Source organism: Pinus tabuliformis, chromosome 4_2 (assembly GCF_031772625.1).
Source record: "Pinus tabuliformis cultivar Carrire ecotype Pingquan chromosome 4_2, CPIR1, whole genome shotgun sequence".
NCBI lineage: Eukaryota > Viridiplantae > Streptophyta > Pinopsida > Pinales > Pinaceae > Pinus > Pinus tabuliformis.
In genome coordinates, this window is record NC_142304.1 from 245763187 (window position 1) to 245783859 (window position 20673).

Sequence of the window (20673 nt, forward strand, 5' to 3'; positions counted from 1 at the left end):
AGTTTATAAAGCAAACAAATATAGACAAACAAACAATCTATTCGGTCCCCAGCAGAGTCGCCAATTTTTTATTGGGAAATCTAGTGTCTATGCAGAGCTGCTAGTCCCACTAAGGTTGGTAGCTACCTTAGAAACAAACAAACTAAAACCACTTTCGTTTTCCTTTATGACAAGTAAATAAGAGGGGAAGGAAGGAGACCAACCTCTATCTTGTGCTTGGTTTCTTGCTTCATTCCACTCCCTTTTGATAGACCTTTTCCACTTGCTTCCTTGTTTACCGGGCTTCAAAGAGTACCTGTAGAATCAAAGCAGCATAACACTATCCAAGAACAGAGATCTACTATCATAAACAATATAGGACCAGATATATATTGACCACACAAATGCATATATCATCAATCATACAAGAATGTGGAGGAAAACTTGAATATCTTTATTAATAATCAAGAATAGCAAAGAGGATTACAACCAATTGTTCTGACCCAGTGTCATCCTCTCAGCAAGAAAGCCCTTCTTCACCTCATGAAAAGCTAGATAACCCAACACTATGATGTTACACCAAGAAACCAGCAGCACTTCCTTACAAGATACGAAATTCCAGCCTCTGGATCTCTGGGATGAGGGATCCATATATAGATGTTTGCAAGGGGGGTGAGTCAGCTTTTGAAATTTGATTAGTGTCCTCTCTGATAGTTCTTGATTCCACTTGGAGATTGATGATCTCTTACTCATCCCTAGGCGAATGCAGAGAGGCAAGTGTCACAGGAGAAGTTTCTGGAAGATTCCATGATCCTCCACCTCGCAGATTGACCCTGCCATTTGTCCACTCTCACCCATCAGACCCCATAGAAGGGCTTTTCAGTATGCATCACACCTCCCGTGTGCATTTAGGTGGGATGCAGCGCACTTTGACCATGGAGCAAGTGAGATGGTCCATGTTTTCCCAGTTCTGAATATTTTTTCATGGAGAACTTCTGGGAGATGATGTAATCAGCTGACCTTGTTCTTTTAGGGGTTGGAACAACACTTTTAGGGACTTAAGAGCCCTTGGTTTATGGAAATTTATTATTGGGGTTGCAATTCCCAAAAATGTCTATAACATTCATTTAACCTTTGATTCATTCTCATTAGCAAATCCATCACGTCTTCTTATGCTTTTTCTTGCACAACCTCTGTCGTTTGTGGATGCATAGTAATTGGCAGCTTTAATTGCTTCTTCAGGGTAGCTATGTCATCCTCCTTTTTCTTCATTGATGCTTTTATTCCCTTGGAATCCTTGGGATCATGTCCCAGCTCAATGATAATTTCTTCCAAGGACTTTATCCTGTTGTCCTTGGCCAAAGAAGATGCCTTTTCTAAATCCAGCTGGGCAGATGTGTTGTTCAATGAGTTCTGCAATTGTTGAGCTAACATTGCTTTGTCTGCCAATGTGGAATAGACCATCTCTCCGGTTTGCTTGTGAAACTCAATCTGGTCCATAGGGTGAATGTCTCTGGTGAGAGCCTCCAAATTTTTTCTAATATAATCAGTAGCTGACTATGGCTACTACACTTTAGGCTTGAAGTGGCCCAAGATCATCTTTTCTTCCTTAATGTCATATGCAGACATTAATCTTTGCTGTTTGGCGGGATCATCTTGAGAAATTGATCATAAAGCTGCAGGCTTATTGTCTCATTCTGGTCCTTGATGTCCATGAATGTTCTCTTAATATTAGAACTTTGCTTACTTTGTGGCCTTGCTGAGGAAATTTCCACACTATGTTGTTTCTCCAATTGCTGCCTATGAGAACTGGTGGATGTTTCTACCACCGGAGATGTCTGTGGGCTGGTTGCCCTTTCACCCCTTGGACATTCTATGATTTCTTCACTGATTCCTTCCTCAGGTAGAGGATCTATTCTTTGCCTTTTCGCCCTTGGTTGTTCTGCTGGCCCACTTACAGGTGTTGTCTCTTCTTGGACCCTTTTTCTGCCCTTTTCCTCATTTAGAGGAGTCTGCAATGTTGGTACCTCTGGCGCTTTGGTTTGGGCAGGAGGAATTTTCCCTTCACCTTGCTTTTTTGACGATGTTGGATGATTTGTCATTTCGTGTTGCTCTGTATGCAACACTTCTTTGCCTTTAGATGTCCCTGCAGCTGGTGTAGTGCTTTCTTGGGCAGGTTGCTATGAAGTTGCAGCAGTTGATGTAACCACTTCGGTTTGCTGAGGCAATTTGAAAGAGACCTGTCCAAAAGAGTCCAGGTCAAGAGTCTTTTCAAGATTTTTCATTGCATGTTCCATTATTTCTTCCTCAGTAAGCTGTTCTATCAATGTGCCCTCCATCCATTCATCTTGATTAGCATACTGCTCTAATTCAGGGATCCTACAGTGATTATACGCTGATAGCCTATTTTTTACCTTTCTATCACAAATGAATCCATTTGGGTCATAGAGTACCCACAAAAAAATCCTTTTTAATTTGAGTTGTTCACCCAATATCTTTTAAGCATCTTCCCATCCTTATTTTTTGTTAATGACGAAGGGGCCTAACTGGTTTCTTAATTTCAGCTAAGCCTTTTTCTTGGCAGCATAAAAATGAGTCAAATATGAGCTAATAAATTGCCTAAAATATTCAAGAGTAAAGAGTCTCATAGGCACATATTTTGGCATTTTATAGGGGCACAGCTCACAGCCATATATCCTAATCTCAGTGTGATTCTGGTAGAAGTACCAGTCACCTATTTTGTAGTTTTTGGAGAGTTGTAAGATTTTCTGCATGTCACTAGAGAGTCTGGGAGGAGGAGTCCTCATTAGCAGAGAGGAGACTAGATATATAAATAGATCAATGAACTCACAGTAGGTGTAGGGAGGGCTATGGACTTCATGGAAGACAGAGGTCCTAAATATGACAGATCTCCTTTCCACTTTAGTATCCAATTTTCTGATAGGAAACTGAAAATTGTCTGTTTGATAGTACGAGAACAAATGATATATATATATAAGAGTATATTTGAAGACTACTTCTCTGTCCAGCTTTATGAATTGGTGATGGATATTATTACTAATGAAGGTAACAAAGTCAAATCTGACAGCAGGAAGATGTCCTGGAACAAATATGGACATCAAAGCTAAAATGGTCTCATCAATATATTCACTTGTTTTAAATCCCAAGACATAGGATATCATGTCAGTAATGAATTTTCAAGCTTCATTGAACCAGACCTAGTTAAAAAGAGGTGACTCTTTGGGCTAGCGATCTAGTCTCATGAATAACTTGGAAATTAGTCTATTTCTGCAGTGGATAATTTAGAGCTTTCATCCACCAAATTTCCCATGGAAAGAGGAGCCAGAGGCTGACTAGGTTTGAAGTGCAACATCTCATTGATTGAGTCAGGATTTATATAGAAAAGGACAGTCCCAGTTGGATACATGACTGCTCTTTGAGTAGGTTCATAATTGGCATAGCATAGGCGAATGACACCTGGGAATACATTTACTAAGGGGAGATAGTATATGGGCAGATTGGACTCCCATATCCCAAAGGGATCAGCTTTGTTTAGGTGATTGTTCCTAATTTCACAGTGTCCTTGGAGGTGGTTTTTGTCACCAATTAAGTCTTGTATTTGAAAATCCCTATCAGCTAGGGGCAACCCCTCCAAATCCTTATGAGGAGCATTAAGGGGAGCAATATTCAAGGCCACTGGAGCTTCCGTTGGTCACTTCTCTGTGATTTTTCTCCTGAAATTTGGGTTATTTGTAGCCAGATAGGTAAAATAGTAGTTTCTGGGGGATCTCACAGAGGATTACAGGCTGAAGGTTATTGAAATTTAGTGCACGGGGCAAAATTTGTAGAGGAAAACAAGGTCTGTGCGATTTCTTGGTTAAAAAAATGGGTAAAACAGTGGTTATGGTGCGCCTTTTCACAGGTTTTTTGATGAATTTAACTCAAATTTGGGCGTTTTTGGAGAATTTTGTAGAGGAAACTAAAATAACAGGGTTCAGGAATGAAATGTAGGTAAATACCTGTTCTAACTTGTAGACTGTGTGATTTACCGGTGGCAGACCGAGCTAGAAGACCGGTTTGCGGGCTTGATTTGGCCTGGTGGCGGGTGGTGTGTTTAAACATTGCTTTGAACGTGAAATAGCATGCAGAGGTCACGTAGAGACAATAAGAAGAAATGAACAAAAGCGTTGTTTTACGCCTTTTTGACAAAAAAATTGATTTTGGCGGGTTTTGGCGCGCTTCGGTCGGGTGATTTCAGCATGACAGAGTGCTTTGTCACGTAGCGGGGTGACATGGTGCTAACGTAGTTCTGGAGGGGTTGTGACATCAGTGGGTGATGCGAGGGTGATGTCAGCAGGGAGGGAGCATGGGTGGTAAGCGGTTTGGTCCCCGCACCGCCTTTCGGCCATGGTGGTATTGGAGGGGGGGCAGCGAGCACCGTGGGAGACTGCCACCTGTCCCAGAGTACGGCGGCAACACCACCATACCCTGGGCACTATCAATCGGCACAAAAGGGCGTGTGATATGGATTGGAGCCGTTGGATCTGTGGACTATGATCTGACGGTTGGTGGCGAATGAAACTCGCGCAAGGCTATGGCGCAGGGACCCGCCGTATAATTCAATGTTTTATAATTTTCTGTGGGTATAACCTTTGGTTGGGTGGTCAGGCTGGCTTGGTTATTCATTTAACCAAATTTTAAATGAATTCCAATGTTTTTATGGGCGGAGGGTTATTACACGGCTCCAAGAGAACCCATAATTCCCAAAATACAACGATTTATGGCTATAATTGTCGGGGCTTGGGATATTTAAACCTTTTGGGGTCTTTATGCATTTTATATAATAGGGGTAGGAAAAATATTATGTAGGAGCTATATAATAAAGTTAGTATATTAGAATGGGTTTATGAGAGGTAGGCACCAAGTTTACATGGTCACATTAACTTAGGCTTTTGGGGAAATGAAATGGATCCAAGCTATGAACTTGGAGAACTTAGCATAGTGGAAGAAAAGCAATTTTACACAAGAAATATGGCTTTGATATCCTAAGCAAAAACATAGTTTCACTTAGTCTTTTTCATGAAATGAAGTGAACTAGGAACTCTGAGCAGATCTCAATGTCCTTTGTGGGGAGGTTAGTAAGTGTTTTTGGAGAAATGTGGAGGGAAATTAGTTACGCTTCATCTGTTTTGTTACCACATAGTTGACATGCTACTTATGATATCCATGAGATGAATCATCTTTAAAGACAAAATTTCTCATAAACCTGCTTCAGCAACATCAAAACTGCCTACCCAACTTATTACACCTAACATTTTTTCTTCCTTTTCCTTGGGTGCATTTGAGCTAGCAAACCCTTACTCCTTTCTTTTCCTTTAACTGCCATCGTATCTAAGTCTTCCCTTATTTCCTCCAGGAGCTCAGATTTAGCTATTGAGCACCTTTTTTTCTCTATCTAACTACTTATCTACCAAGCTTGAACTGTTTGGACAGATTTCATTCTCTACCTCTAAAACAGGAAATTTAAACATGGACTGGCCAAGATTAAGTTGTTTGGCCATCCATCAACTATGACAGAAGTCACTGATTGCACATATTGAACTTCTTTGCAAAAATAAGATAGTAGTGGCATTTTGGACTAGCACACTTTCCTGGTCTTTTCTTTGGGGTTCATTTTCTTTGTTTTTGACCAATTCATTCTTTTTGCCCTTTGATTTTTCTTTTAGGGCATACCCTCTTTTCATTTTTTAATTTTTTTAATTTTTTCAAAATATGGAACCTTTGCAGCATGGAAAGGATGAACATATTTGGCATTTCATCAGTCAATCATGAAATATGACACCTATTGGTATAGGAGCATAATAGTGGCTCCACTTGGGGATGGCTCTTCCAGGTGAAAAGCCAAGAACAACAGGTCAGATAGCCTTATATTCAATTCTTGTTGTGTTCTGAAATTTCTCCTTTGCTGTAAATAACCAATTTGTACCTTTCGAACATATACACCTTTCTTCTAGCTCATTCAAACAATTGCAGGCCTATTTTGATAGCTTGTCTGAATGTTTGCCATCATATTTTCAGCTCCCATGTCTTCTTCTTAAATTCTTCTGATAAACTGAAAAGGTATTATAAAAAGGGAGCACATTTCCTTGCCTTTTTCTCAAAATTTGCTGCATATCCCTCCTATCTTATTGCTATAATAAACTATATAAAGTAAACGCCCTTATGTACACGTTAGAGTCCTATCATCTCAACAAAGTGGATCAAAATAATGCTTGAGCATGCGACCATTGACTGGCCCATCTTCTGCTTTTGTACCATCCAAGCTTTTCAAAAAGTAGGTGTTGTTTCCTTGTGTGCTTGAATAGCAAAAGTTCCTTTCCATAGGAAATCAAACTTCCCATGTTTTCCTTTATCTTCCCTTCTGGAATCCCATTTGAGTACTTTGTCTCCTATAAAAAAAATTCCTGCCTTTGTTCTTTTGTCAAATATCTTCTTACGTTTTTCTTGTAAAATTTGAGATCTTTGATACACTTCTTCTCTAGTCTGTTGCAAATGAATTGTTTGATTGATTCTTCTCTGAATGTCATTGGGTTCTGCTTGCACTCCTTGCAGCAATTTTATGACATGGATTCCCAAAGATGAAGGGAATACAACCTCCATGCCATAAACCAATTCATAGGGGCTTGTTCCAATGGATCTTTTTGTAGTCAATCTGTCTGCCCAAAGTGCATTGAGAAGCTTCTTATGCCAGGTTTTCTTGTTTTCCTCCAATACTTTCTTAATGATATCGATCAGGCTTTTATTGGATGATTCAGCTAAACCATTACCTTGAGGGTAATAGGCTGTGGAGTGGCCTAAAGTAATGTGGTATTTATGACAAAAATTGATCATTCTTTTGGATTTAAAAGCAATAGCATTGTCAGTTATAATATTTTTCGGACAGCGAAATCTAGACAAGATATTGGTTTCTAAGAATTGCATTATCACGGTATCATTAGCTTGTCTACAAGGGATGGCTTCTATCCACTTGGTGAAGTAGTCTGTTGCAGTCAAAATCCATTTATGCTAGACGAAAGAGAGAGGGTGAATTTCCCCAATGAAATCTGAACCCCGTTGTTGAAATGGCCTTTCAGTGGAAATTGGATTGAGGGGTAGAGGTAAAAGCTTTCTCTTGCCTTCAAAGATTTGACATTTATGGCAGGAAACTACAAATTTCTTTACATCAGCAAATAGGGAGGGCCAATAAAATCCAGCTCTTAGGATTTTATCAGTAGTTGATTTCCAATACAAATGTCCACCACAATCCCCTGCATTATTTAAGCACTTTGTTAGTTTCATCCTTTGTTAAGCAGCTTAGTAAAATGCCTTCATGATTTTTCCAAAATAAAACATTATCTAGAATACAAAACTTTGAAGCTTTCATTTTCAGAAATCTCTTTTTAGTTCTGGATAACCCTGGAGGAGCCTGCATGTTCAAAAATACATAAATTATATCAACATACCAAGGTGATTGTAAAAAGGCTTGATTGATCTGTGGAGTCACCATCTCCTCTTCGTTATCCAGTTCATTGATGTCAAGGGCTTGAAAGTTGGTTTCAGTCATCAATTTAGCTAATCCTTATCCTTTTATCAACTTTGTTGGTTTAATTCGGATGTCATATTCCAAAATGTTAGCTATCCATTTGCCTCTTTTGCCTTCTATTCCTTCTTGGGTTAGAATATGCTTGACCACAGTGTTTGGCACATAAGCTATCACACAAGAGTATAAAATGTAAATTCTGAATTCCTTGATAGCTTTTACAAGGGCATAAGCTTGTTTTTCCATGATTTGATATTTTAAAGGTGCATCTCTAAGTCCTTTGCTGAAAAAAGCTATGGGTTTTTCACTTCCTTGATCATCTTCCTGTAATAGGACAGCGGCAATAGTATGTTCAGATGCAAGGGAAAAGATTATAAAGTCTCTGTCAAATTTTGGGCTTGTGAGGACTGGTGTTTTAGTTAAAGCTATTTTGATTTCTTCAAAGGCTTGCTTAGCTTCTATTGTCCATTTGACTTTGGAATCTTTCTTTAGCATGTTATTCAGCAATCTTATCAGTTCAGCCAAGTTGGGTATGGATCTTCTTAGAAAATTGATTTTTCCTAGGAAAGCTTGCAGTTCCTTGATATTACTAGGGTGAGGAACTTGTAGAATGGCTTGTATTCTATCTGGTTCAATTCTGATGCCCTCTTTTGAGATTATGTGACCTAGCAGTTTGCCTTCTTCTAGGCCAAATAATGATTTCTTTGGATTTAGTGATATGCCATATTTTCTGCATATTGAAAACACTTGTCTGAGATGATGTAAATGTTGTTGATATGATTTGGAAAATGCAGTAAGATCATCTAGGTATATGACTAGAAAATCATGAATTTCTTTAGCAAAGGCTATATCCGTTGCTCATTGAAAAGTTTCCCCTGAGTTCTTAAGTCCAAAAGGCATTTTTACATAGTTGAAAGTTCCCCAAGGTGTTGTAAAAGCAGTCTTATCTTGATCATCAGGGTGAATTAAGATCTGATTAAAGCCTGAGAATCAATCTAGCAGTGAAATTATAGAAGCTCCACTACCCTTTGTAAAATGTGATCCATCTTAGCTAAGGGGTAGTGATATTTTAAAGAGACTTTATTCAGATTTCTCAAATCAACACACAGCCTTATTTCTCTCGTTTTCTTCCTAGTGGGCACCAAATTTGAGATCCGTTCTGAAAATCTAATAGGTGCAATTATCCCAGCCTCATAAATTCTTTTGACTTGTTTTTCAATGAGGGGAAGGAGTACATGATTGACCCTTCTAAGTTTTTGCTTGAACGGTTTTTGATTTTCTTTTAAGGGTATCGTATGCTGGATTACAGAAGTATCATAGGACTTGAGATCTTCATAACTCCAAGGGAAAACATCTTGAAATTCTTTTAACAATTCAAGATATTTCAGCTTTTGGTCAAGAGGCAAGGCTTTGGACAATTTTATCATCTTAGGATTTTCTGTAGTTCCTATATTACAGTCCTCAATTTCTATGTTTAATGGATGCATTTTTGGTTTTCTTGGAATATCATTAGAGTCAAAAAAATCCTCCAGAGGATTCAAGCCTGTGGGAAAAAAATTATCCTTTAAATCAATCACTTCAGATTCTCCTTCAGTAGTTTCACCAAAGTTTATTTCTTTCAGCTCTTTGCTGATGAATTTTGTTGGATGAAAAATTTGATTTGTTGTTTTAGCTGAAATATGAGTTTCAATTCTGCCTATATTTGTGTGGGAAAATTCCTCTTTTAATGTCAGGAAATTATTGATCTGAGTGTCACTGTCAAACACCTGCCAATTTTTTACGTTGTCTGGTACATTCGGCTTGTGTTTAATTTTAGCAGTAAAATGATGATTAGGCTCAAATGGCAGTTTACAAGTGCTGGCAAATGTTGCCAAACTGTGAGCATGCAAATTGTGGTTCCTTGAAATTTTGGTAAGCTATGATTCAAGAAAGGTATTGAGTATTTCAATTGCTTCCCCTATATAAGCTCTTAACCTAAGATCATTTGTGACAAAGTTTCATTTCATTTGTTGAATAACCAAATCAGAGTCTCCTAAAATTGATATCTTGGCTGCACCTAGACTTTTTATCAATTTGAGTCCTAGCAGAAGGGCTTCATATTCAGCCATGTTATTTGTGCATCTGAAATTCAATCTATATGCATGTCCCTCAGCATGATCATTTTGCATGTTATGTATCCAAATCCCTGCCCTTGCTCCCAGTTTATTAACTGATCCATCAAACTCTAGATACCATAGGATTTCTTTATTACAACTAGCATCAGGAATGTTGGAAACTTGCTTAGTGGGCAGATTTGAATTTTGGAACTCATATGATTTGCCTTGTGTGTCTGTTGCATCAATTATTTCAACAATTTCTAGAAATTGAGCAATAGATTCTTCATTTGTGTTCGTTCCTTCTGTTGATTCTAGAACCTTGTCATCAGTTTTGGGACAAATTTCAGCATTGTATAGGATGAAAGAGTCCATATCATTGTGCATGGAATAAATGAGGAAATTTTGGGGTTTCTCTTGACTTTTGATCACATATTTCATCAAAGTGTCTCGGTACAATCTCTTCGGCTGGCCAAAGACTGAGATGGTAGCATAAAACATGTCCAACTGTAGAGATCCATGGAGCTTTGCACCCCAAGATCTAGACAAAAGCATTCCATACTTTTGTGGGATATCAGCTACCACTACATCCATTAAAATTGTCTTAGTAGGGTATTGGACTAGTGATACACATAAATCTTTGTTTAGGCCTAGACATCTGACCTGGCTAGAATCAAAAGAAAACAAGTCTTTGTATGGCCTTGTGATATCTAGGTCCAACTTTACCATCACAGACTTGGGCATTAGATTAGGGGAAACTCCCAAATCAAACATTGCATTGTGAAGTACTTTGTCATGAATGTTTAGACTTACATAGAATGGAGGAATTCCTCCATCTATTGTTTTTCCATTTGCTTCAGGGCCAAAAATCAATTCTGGCTGGTCATCTAGGACATTTACTGCATCTCTATTTTCTGAAATTTGAAGTGACCTACTAATTTGTTCTCTATAGACATCATGTTTAGCCAATTCGGATAGTGGAATGGCTATTTTTAACTTGCCTATTTTGGTTTCAAGATTGAAAGGTTTTTCTATTTGAATTTTTGCATTTTGGGCAACAAGCTTTTCTTTTTCTGCTGCGTTTTCAATGTTTTTTTCTCTATCAGGAGTGTTGTTATGAACTGAATCTGCTTTAAAATTAATTTCAGGAGATTCCTTTGCATTTTCTTTGGGAGGAAAGGAAGTGGAAGGTTGACTGTTTGATGGTTGTAAGTCTGATATGTCCTCAACCGTGGGCTCTTTTGTGTTGAGGTCTTTTCTAGCAGGGAGTTCTATAGGGTAAGTTTTAGCGTTTGCTTTTTTAGGCTGCTTGGTATCTTTCTATTTGTTGGGTTCAGGAATATCTATCATTCTACTTCTCAAATTGTATTGTTTATGAACCTCATAGACAGTTGCATCATATCCCTCTCTAAAATCAAATGATTCCCCGAATTTGGTTTGAAATTGATTAAAGGTGTGAGCTTCTTGATAATCTTGGGTCAAGAATATTTTATTTTCACTTTTTAGACCCATTAGGTTAATTTGAGTGTCCTCTGTTGGCTCACTAGAGATTGAAGCTTCAGCATAGTTTTCCTGGAATGGAGGTCTAATGTTTTGGTCAGGACCCGCATTTCCACCATTGGGGTTTTGATTTTTCCTGAAGTTTGGATTTCTTCCGGTGTTACTTGGTTGACCATCCCAAGAAGATTTCCTCTCAACTGTTTCTACTCTATCACCCAGTCTATCCATTCCTTTGATAATTGCATCTAGTTTTTGCTCAAATGCAGAAGGTTCTTCTTTAAAAGGAGTCCTTCTTTCAGCTCTAGCTCGAGCTCTTTTAGAGATCAGATTGGCCTCTACACTGACAGCTATGCTCTGCATGTCTTCTAAGTGGAGCTCTTTCCCTGAGCTGGTAAGCCATGTCAGAATCAAATCCATTAGATAATTTGGTCAAGGCCAAGTCTGGAGGAGGTCTACGATTCTGAGGAATAGCATTGTACACATTATTAAATCTGGCACAGTAATCTTGAATAGTTTCTTGTGGGCCCCTTTTCAATCTTTCATATTTTGATAGGATATGTAATGGGTCCTTCTTCTTTTCCCATCTGTTTAAAAAGCTTTGATAAAGGGCATCTAGATCAGCAATAGTGTTTATAGGAAGTGCTCTAAACTAGGTCCTTACATCACCAGTTAAACTCGGAACAAAAATTTTCATTCTGACATCATCGTCATCAATTTCATAGTTCTCAAAATAATCTGTCATTTTCTTAGTGTGTTTTTGAGATGTATAGGTGCCAGTACCATCAAAATAGGTGATCTTTCTTTGATAATCTTGAGGCATAGCCCCTGGATTTGCAGGTAACTGCAGGGAGCATATCGGTTTGCCATATTTACAGGGATAAATGTGACAGCTGGGAGAATGGGGATAACAATGGAAATATGTGTTGTGGATGGGGGAGTGGAAAATATGTTCTGAAGTGATGATGGTGAACTAGAAGAAGCTACAACAATGGAAGAAAGGACTGCTGCTTTTCCGGGAGTAAGCTCATATTGGGTAAGGTTCTGCTGAGGTGTGTCAAAGTTTAAATCAACAGAATTTCCTTGATTTCCTCGGATTCTAAGGTTCTTAGGGATCGAATTAGGATTTTCAAAAATACGTGGAGGATTGGGATCTGGATTTGATCTAGTGTAACGGATTTTCTTCTTTGGAGCCAGCTTCTAAATCTATTTTTTGGTTTTTCTGGAAGTATTTGAAGAATGCAACTTTTGACAATATCTTTCTAGGAATTTATGAATTGTGAGAGTCTTGAATTTTCCTGAAGATATTTTGAAAATAAAAAAGGAAACTGATCAAATTTTTGAGACAGTTGTTCAAATCCTAAAACTAAACTGGAGATAGACTAAAGTAGCGTTATTTACTCCTTAATTGCATAGGAAAAACAGTTTCAAAGGCTACCTGGCTAACTTTATGCTCCATCTATAGCTTTAGAAAATAGACAGCAGTAACAAACAGTCATTCAGTTCCCCAACGGAGTCGCCATTGATGTTATCACTCAAGTTGTTCCCCAAAAGTTGTGAGAAAAGGGAATAATGCCGAGGTAACCACAGACCAATCTTTTAGATGCAGGTTCTAGCCAATCTGCATCCAGAGAGGGCTCTCTCTTTATGATTTAGCTTTGTTTTTAATGTATATTAGGCTAGTTATGAAGTGCAGGCGTTTGTTTGATTTTTGGATGGTGACATTCAATAGAACAGGGGTGTAAATATGAGAAGTTCAGTCCATTGGGTTAATGGAGTCTATGAAGATGAACTATTGGATATGGTTTCTTTGACAGAGGGAGGTACTACCAAGAAAGGTAATTAACCATGGACCAATTTGTAAGCTGGAATCAGGTGAAGTCGGTTCAGGAGGTGAAGGGAAATTAAAAATCCTTCATCATGTTGACAGAGGGAAAATGAATGAATATTGCCAGCGAGAAGTTAAGAATTCCTTAGCTATATTCAAAATGCAAGAACTAGGGAAAACAGGAGTAGTTAAGAATTCTTGTCTATGCTAATCCTAAAGAAAACATTTAAAATAGCAGGGATTGAACACAGAGTATAGTTAAGTAATTTCTCAGTTATTATTTTTCCTTGTTATTTAGAATAAGATATATAAATGATATATAAAACACAGAAGCAGTAAAAGATGAGTTAAAAAGACTTATTTATCCATGAAATAATTCGAGAATTCTGCAACATAGTCCTCTGCCATTAATTCCACAATTAGAGAGTTCAACAACAACGCATTCCAACAACCTTTTATTCAGAAGAGTTCTCAGAGTTTACAACGCAGTTCTAGAAATGTATCACCAACACCTTATCACCAACACCTAAAACTTTTCTTGGGGAGGTATTTATACAAAAATATTTACAAAATATCTCAATGAGATAATAGCTAGGAATTATTTCTTCTACCTACTCTACAGGAGAAGTAAATGATCTTGAAAACAGAGAGAAATAAATGCAGAAGTAAGTGATGTTATGCTAGCCGCTCAGTTGGTGAGATGCATTGATTGTTTTCTCAGCGAGTCGGCCGGTGGACGCTTTACTGATATTACGCACTACTAGTGTTACTTTCTCAGGTGCTTTTACTTGCGCTTTAATAGACTGCTGCCCAACACGATTTTTTATCTGCTCTTTTTCTCCACTTTATGATACGTTGTATTCTGGAAGAAACAAAAATTTGAAATTCATCTACAAAATTTCCAGCATACTTTGCCACCACTGCTCTTCTGGCAACTGATGTCTTTGCAGCTTTATCAAAGTCTCATCAGTGTCTGTATGCTTGTAGAAGTTTTGCTAGGCTGTAAAAAGATGTTGTACTTCATGCTCTATATAAAATAGATTTTCTAAATTGTTGTACAAAGATTGGTCAGATGGGAGGGTCTTCTCTGCTGTAGTACTTGATGATGATGCATTTGGTTGATCAGCAGCATATTTATTCAATCTGATCTGGTACTCAGCTTGGCTCAATAGGCGTTCATTGTTTCCCACCAGACTGGGCAAGCCCTTTTCCTGCAAAACTATAAATTTTTCCAAAAAGGAATTTACCTCCACTTACATCTCTTGACTCTTTCTCTCCAAATTCTGCATCAGAGTTCTCATGGTCAGGACTCTTTTGATTGTTAGGATGGTGCCTGTCCTCTCTCTAATATCCAAGGCTGCTAGTTCTTCCTTGGTTTTAGTGTTCAAAAAATGGATGAGCTTGTTGGCCTATTTGGGCTTATGTCCCAATAGATTTCTGGCCCTTTGAATCTCTAGCTAGGTTGTTGCTATCAAATCAATTTGTTCATATATAATTTGAATGGATCTCCACACATTGCTGATTAATTCACTGATATTGGCCAATAGAATGCCCCTCATTTCTCCCAGAGGTTTTGTTTAAAGAGAGGTCCTTTTCCAATACTTTGACTTTATTTTCTAATGCCTTCACCTCTCTTGTTTTTTCAGCCACAGTCATTTTAGATTTATCATAACTTATCTCCAACTTGCCCAATTTCTCTTTAGCTTCTTTTAATTCTGATACTTGGAGCTTTAAATCCTCCATAGCCTTCATCAATTCTTCAGTGGTCATCGTAGTGCTGCTGCCTGCTGCTATTGTTGTTGAAGTTCCTGCTACTGATGCTTGGCCAGTGGGAGGGACTGTTGTTGTGGCTATAAGAGGAGCAATTGTAGCTGTTGGAGCTGTTTGAGATGGCTGGGAGGTTGACACTCCCTGCTTTTCCTGCAATGCCTTCTCCAATTCCTTCTTTGTCTCATTTAACATTTGATTCATTTTCATTAGCAAATCCATCATGTCTTCTTTTGCTTTTTCTTGCTCAACCTCTGTGGTTTGTGGATGCATAATAATTGGAAGCTTTAATTGCTTCTTGAGATCAACTATGTCATCCTCCTTTTTCTCAATGATAATTTCATCCAAGGACTTTATCCTATTTTCCTTGGCCAAAGAAGATGCCTTTTATAAATCCAGTTGGGAAAATGTGTTGTTAAATGAGTTCTGCAATTTTTGAGCTAACATTGCTTTGTGTGCCAATGTGGAATAGACCATCTCTCCAGTTTGCTTGTGCAACTCAATCTGGTCCATAGGGTGAATATATTTGGCAAGAGCCTCCAGATTTGTTCTAATATAATCAGCAGCTGACTATGGCTACTACACTTTAGGCTTGAAGTGGCTCAAGATCATCTTTCCTTCCTTAATGTCATATGCAGACATTAATATTTGCTGTTTGGCGGGGGTCATCTTGAGAAATTGATCATAAAGCAGTCTTATTAGCTCATTCTGGTCCTTGATGTCCATGAATGTTCTCCTAATATCATAACTTTGCTTACTTTGTGGCCTTGCTGAGGAAATTTCCAACTATGTTGTTTCTCCAATTGATGCCTATGAGAACTAGTGGATGTTTCTACCACTGGAGATGTCTGTGGGCTGGTTGCCCTTTCACCCCTTGGACTTTCTATGATTTCCTCACTGATTTCTCCTTTAGGTAGAGGATCTGTTCTTTGCCTTTTCGCCCCTGGTTGTTCTGCTGGCCTACTTACAGGTGTGGTCTCTTCTCGGTCCCTTTTCCTGCCCTTTTCCTCATTTAGAGGAGTCTGCAATGTTGGTACCTCTGGCGCTTTGGTTTGGGCAAGAGGAATTTTCCCTTCGCCTTACTGTTTTGATGATGTTGGCTGATCTGTCATTTCGTGTTACTCTGTATGCAACACTTCTTTGCCTTCAGATGTCCCTGCAGCTGGTGTAGTGCTTTCTTGGGCAGGTTGTTGTGAAGTTGCAGCAGTTGATGTGCCCACTTCGGTTTGCTGAGGAAATTTGAAAGAGACTTGTCCAAAAGAGTCCAGGTCAAGAGTCTTTTCAAGATTCTTCATTGCTTGTTCCATTGTTTCTTCCTTAGTAAGTTGTTCTATCAATGTGCCCTCTATCCATTCATCTTGATTATCATACTGCTCTAATTCAAGGACCCTACAATGATTATAGGCTGATAGCCTATTTTTTACCTTTCTATCACAAATGAATCCATTTGGGTCATAGGGTACCCACCAAAAACTCCTTTTTAATTTGAGTTGTTCAACCAATATCTTTTCATCATCTTGCCATCCTTCTTTTTTTTTAATGACGAAGGGGCCTAACTGGTTTCTTAATTTTAACTGAGCCTTTTTCTTGGCAGCATAAAAATGAGTCAAATCTGAGCTAATAAATTGCCTAAAATATTCAAGAGCAAAGAGTCCCATAGGCACATATTTTAGCAGTTTATAGGGGCACAGCTCACAGCCATATATCCTGATCTCAGTGTGATTCTGGTAGAAGTACCAGTCACATATTTTGTAGTTTTTGGAGAGCTGTAAGATTTTCTGAATGTCACCAGAGAGTCTGGGAGGAGGAGTTCTCATTAGCAGAGAGGAGAATGGATATATAAATAGATCAATGAACTCACAGTAAGTGTAGGGAGAGCTATGGACTTCATGGAAGACTGAGGTCCAAAATATGACAGATCCCCTTTCCCCTTTAGCATCCTTTTTCTGATAGGAAACTGAAAACTGTCTGTTTGATAGTACAAGAACAAATGATATATATAAGAGGTATATTTGAAGACTCCTTCTCTATCCAACTTTATCAATTGGTCATGGATCTTGTTGCTAATGAAGGTAGCAAAGTCAAATTTGACAGCAGGAAGATTTCCTGGAACAAATATGGACATAAAAACTAAAATGGTCTCATCAATATATACACGTGTTTTAAATCCCAAGACGTAGGATATCATGTCAGTAATGAATTTTCCAGCTCCATTGAACCAGACCTGGTTAAAAGGAGCTGACTCTCTGGGCTAGCGATCTGGTCTCATGAATAACTTGGCAATTTGGTCTATTTCTATTGTGGATAATTTAGAGCCTTCATCCACCAAATGTCCCATGGAAAGAGGAGCCAGAGGCTGACTAGGTTTGAAGTCCAACATCTCATTGATTGAGTCAGGAGTTATATAGAAAAGGACAGTCCCAGTTGGAGACATGACTGCTCTTTGAGTAGGTTCATAATTGGCACAGCATAGGCAAATGACATCTAGGAATACATTTACTGAGGGGAGATAGTATCTGGGCATATTGGATTCCCATATCCCAAAGGGATCAACTTTGTTTAGGTGACTGTTCCTGATTTAATAGAGTGCTTGGAGGTAGTTTTTGTCACCAATTAAGTCTTGTATTTAAAAAATCCTATCAGCTAGGGGCAACCCCTCAAAATCCTTGTGAGGAGCATTAAGGGAACAATATTCAGGGCCACTGGAGCTTCCATTGGTCACTTCTCTGTGACTTTTCTCTTGATATTTGGGTTATTTGTAGCCAAATAGGTAAAATAGCAGTTTCTGGGGGATCTCACAGAGTATTGCGAGCTGAAGGTTATTGAAATTTAGCTCACGGGGCGAAATTTGTAGAGGAAAACGACGTCTGCGAGATTTCTTGGTAAAAAAATGGGTAAACAGTGGTTATGGTGCACCTTTTCGCAGGTGTTTTGATGAATTTAACTCAAATTTGGGCGTTTTTGGAGAATTTTGCAGAGGAAATTAAAATAACAAGGTTCGGGAATGAAATGTAGGTAAATACCTATTCTAACCCGTAGACTTTGCGATTTGTCGGTGGCGAACCGAGCTAGAAGACCAGTTTGCGAGCTTGATTTGGCTTGGTGGCGGGTGGTGTGTTTAAACACTGCTTTGAACAGGAAACAACATACAGAGGTCACGTAGAGACGATAAGCAGAAATGAACAAAAACATCATTTTTATGCCTTTTTCACAAAAAAATTGATTTTGGCAGGTTTTGGCACGCTTTGTTTGGGTGGCATCAGCATGACGGAGTGCTTTGTTGCGTAGTGGGGTGACGTGGCGTTGATGTAGTGCTGGTGGGGTTGTGACATCCACGAGTGATGCGAGGGTGATGTCAGCAGGGAGGGCGCATGGGTTGTAAGCGGTTTGGCCCCCACACCGCCTTTCGACCATGGTCATATTGGAGGGGGGGCAGCGAGCAACGTGGGAGACTGCCACCTGTCCCAGGGTACGGCAGAAATACCTCCATCCCTCGGGCGCTATCGATCAGCACAAAAGGGTGTGTAATATGGATTGGAGCCGTTGGATCTGTGGACTATGATCCGACGGTTGGCGGCAAATGAAACTGGCGGAGGGCTATGGCGCGGGGACCCACCGTATAATTCAATGTTTTATAATGTTTTGCGGGTATAACCTTTGGTTGGGTGGTCAGCCTGGCTTGGTTATTAATTTAACCAAATGTTAAATGAATTCCAATGTTTTTATGGGCAGAGTTTTATTACATGGCTCCAAGAGAACCCATAATTCCTGAAATACAACAATTTATGCTATAATTGCTAGGGGTCGGGATATTTAAACCTTTTGGGGTTCTTATGCATTTTATATAATAGGGGTGGGATAAATATTATGTAGGAGCTATATAATAAAGTTAGTATATTAGAATGGGTTTATGAGAGGTAGGCACCAAGTTTACATGGTCACATTAACTTAGGCTTTTGGGGAAATGAAAGGGATCCAAGCTATGAACTTGGAGAACTTAGCATAGTGGAAGAAAAGCAATTTTACACAAGAAATGTGGCTTTGATATCCTAAGAAAAAACAGAGTTTCACTTATTCTTTTTCATGAAATGAAGTGAGCTAGGAACACTGAGCAGATCTCAATGTCCTTTGTGGGGAGGTTAGTAAGTGTTTTTGGAGAAGTGTGGAGGGAAAATAGTTATGCTTCATCTATTTTGTCACCACATAGTTGACATGCTAGATATGATATCCATGAGATGAATCATCTTTAAAGACAAAATTGCTCATAAACCTGCTTCAGCAACATCAAAACTGCCTACCCAACCTATTACACCTAACATTTTTTCTTCATTTTCCTTGGGTGCATTTGAGCTAGCAAACCCTTACTCCTTTCTTTTTCTTTAACTGCCATCCTATCTAAGTCTACCCTTATTTCCTCCAAGAGCTCAGATTTAGTTGTTGAGCACCTTTGTTTCTCTATCTAACTACTTACCTGCCAAGCTTGAACTGTTTGGACAGATTTCATTCTCTACCTCTAAAATAGGAAATTTAAACATGGACTGGCCAAGATTAAGCTGTTTGGCCATCCATAAACTATGACAGAAGTCACTGATTGCAAATATTGAACTTCTTTGCAAAAATAAGATAGTAGTGGAATTTTGGACTAGAACACTTTCCTGGTCTTTTCTTTGGGGTTCATTTTCTTTGTTTTTGACCAATTCATTCGTTTTGCCCTTTGATTTTTCTTTTAGGGCATACCCTCTTTTCATTTTTTAATTTTTTTGATTTTTTCAAAATATGGAACCTTTGCAGCATGGAAAGGATGAACATATTTGGCATTTCATCAGTCAATCATGAAATATGACACCTATTGGTATAGGAGCATAACATAATGTAAAGGAGGTTCCCCCCTCGAATACGTTGATTTTGAAGTTGTTGATCTGTCGTTTCTACCTTTTTGTGAGTTGCTTCATAACATTTTGTATGAGAGCTTTAGACTCTAGGGTTTTACCACTCCAAATAGGTCATCGTGTTATTTTCGCTATAACTTCTTTTATGCAATGTTTTAGAAGATAAAAAATACCCATTTGAATTGAAATCTCGATGATGCTCGAGTCTAAATTTCAGATCTTGTCTTGCGATATTTACAGAGATATGATCTAAGGAGGTTAGGTTCTTTTAGGCTCCTGAATTACATCCCTAACAGGGGACCTTGGGAAAAGCATAATAACTTTCTCTCTGAGTAACAGATTTACATTCTGTAAGAAGTTACGGAAGAGGATGGACTGTAGTTTTCTGTACATCATTTTCATATCCGAAGGTTGAAACAATATCATGTGACACTTCGTACAAGTTCTCTCTACTGAAAACGTGTATAATCAGGTCAACTTGGGGGATTGGGAATAAATATTTCTTGGAGAATCCAATTTTGATCACACTTGTGGCGTTCGAAAGAGGACTCAAAGGGTTACCATAGTTCATAATTTCAAACCTTGGAGATCCTCAAAATGTGTGTAGTTTTTTTTTTTAATATTGCGTAAGTTTGGTTTGAAAAATTAGTTTGAAGGAATTCAAAGGGCATAGTGAAGCATAGTTATCATTAATTGATTCCATGAAGAAAGAAAATGGAAACACATAGTAAGAAAACTAAAATCTCTAGCATGACTCATGAAGAAGAGGAAGAAATGCAACACGATATATCAAAATTATGAGACCAAGTGAAACAAAATTCACTCTCACAAACAATAATAGAAGTGAAGATGGATGGTTTAAAGAAAGGTGTGGAGGCTAAGATGGATGGCGTGGAAGATAACATGGATGGATTAAAGAAAGGCATGGAAGCTAATATTAAGGACGTGGAAGCTATGATGGATGGTTTAACGAAAGGCATGGAAGCTAAGATGAATGATGTGGAAGCTAAGCTGGAAGGGAAAATGGAATATTTGAAGACA